The sequence below is a fragment of the Sceloporus undulatus genome, unplaced genomic scaffold, assembly GCF_019175285.1.
Source record: "Sceloporus undulatus isolate JIND9_A2432 ecotype Alabama unplaced genomic scaffold, SceUnd_v1.1 scaffold_16337, whole genome shotgun sequence".
Taxonomy (NCBI): Eukaryota; Metazoa; Chordata; class Lepidosauria; order Squamata; family Phrynosomatidae; genus Sceloporus; species Sceloporus undulatus.
The window spans coordinates 1-1950 of NW_024819253.1; the positions used below are offsets into that span (position 1 = coordinate 1).

A 1950-nucleotide genomic window follows, 5' to 3' on the forward strand; every position below is an offset into this window, starting at 1 on the left:
AAATAAAGCCCTCTGCATAACAGTTGAGGTAACTAGGAATGTTTAATCTGGAGAAGAGGTTAAGGAGTGATGTGATGACCATGTTTAAATATTGGAAGGAATATCAGATTGAGGATGAAGCAAGCTTGTCTTCTGCTGCTCCAGAGAGTAGGACTTGGAGCAATGGATTCAAACTGCAGGAAAAGCGATTCCACCTAAATGTTAGGAAAAACTTTCTGATGGTATGAGGTGTTTTACGCTGGAAGATGTTGCTGCCTCAGAGGGTGGTGGTGTCTCCTTGTCTGGAGGTTTTTAAACAGAGGCCGAATGGCTATCTGTCACAGGGAGTGTTTGGATTGTGTCTTCCTGCATGGCAGTGGATTGGACTGGATGACCCTTGGGGTCTCTTCCAACTCTAGGAGTCTATGATTCCATGACTATACACAAGTATTTTTAAGTAAAAATACTGTTATATGTTTTGCAAAGAAGACTGTATTTGTTTCATCTGCTACATCTTTTTCTGTTTATGGATGGGCATAGTAGGGATGATTGTTGTTCAGCTTCTTCCTTGCCAACTGATTCCTCTGCTTGAGAGATTCAGTACCATCTCTCTCATTTCCCAGTGGAAATCCATCTTCCATTGGCTTTGCTTTGGGAAAGAGAATTATACCAGCTCAAGAGACCCATTATGCAGTCACAGGTATCTGGATTGTGAGTCCTGGGTAGAATTTATTATTTGGGAGCCCATTTCTGTAGTGTGTTGTGAGAAGATGCTGGAATCCATCAGCAAAAAGACTGGGATGCTTTCCTCTGCTTCAGACCACCTGCTGCACCCATCTGCTACCAACAACCTTTTATCATATAGCAGGGATGTGTGCCAATTTTCAGTACCAAATGAAATCTTGGAGAGGCCTTGGAGTTGCAGCCCTTTCCAGCTCAGAATGCCATTTTGGGGCAAAGGACCTCTGAGTATATTTAATATTTTTTAAATGCTTTAAATGACCAATGGACTCAGTATGCAAAGATTGTGCAGAGTGCCCTTTCCATCTATTGGAGAGAAATGGCTTATAAAAATTAAAGCTTGGGGAGTGAGAAAGAGGGAGCACCGAGTCCCTCGGTCGGTGGGCAGGGGCCGCAGCACCTCATGTGACGGTGCCGTGTCCGCTTCGCCTTCGCCGCTGAGGCCGGAGCTGAGACACCACCGCTGCCACCGCCATGGGTTGCTGCTACAGTGGCGAGAACGAAGCCTCCGACCAGGGGGAGGAGTCGAAGCCCCTTCTGCCCCGGCCTCCAGTCCCCCCAACAAGTCCTTAAACGGAACGGAGCCCAGCTGGAACAGCCTGCCTTCAGCCCGGACAGATGAACAGGCCTTGCTCTCCTCCATCCTTGCCAAGACAGCCATCAACATCATTGACGTTTCAGCTGCAGATCAGCAGCAGAGGGAACAACTTGAGTACATGGACCGAGCCAGGCAGTACAGCACCAGGCTGGCCATGCTCAGCAACAACCTGATGCACTGGAAGAAGCTGCCGCCACTGCCCTCGCTGACAAACAGCCGCATCAAGTCCTTGCCAGCGACCCTGTGCCCTTCGCAGACCTACAACAGCTCCGATGCTCTGGAACAAACTTCCAGATGAAATCCGGTTCAGCTCTAGTTTGGACGCCTTTAAGAAGTCCGTGAAGACTCATTTTTTCCAGCTAGCATAACCTCCTGACTCTTTGTAGAAAGTTATTCCTTGATGGAAGTTCATTTTAGGATCCGACTGATAGATTCTGCGATTAATAGATTTTATGCTTGTTGTTGTATGTAGATCTTAAAATTTTTATTGAATTGAATGTGTAATTGTGATATATTGAGATATGTATTTTTTAATTACTTCTGTAAACCGCTTTGATCTGCTGGAAAAGCGGTATATAAATAAAGTATTATTATTATTATTATTATTATTATTATTATATTAAAGTGCATTG

General features: G+C 45.2%; 1 pseudogene; it reads left to right on the forward strand.

Moving 5' to 3' along the window:
• The first annotated feature begins 1194 nt into the window (after positions 1-1194).
• On the forward strand, positions 1195-1660 carry LOC121918551 (annotated as a pseudogene).
• The last annotated feature ends 290 nt before the right edge of the window (positions 1661-1950 follow it).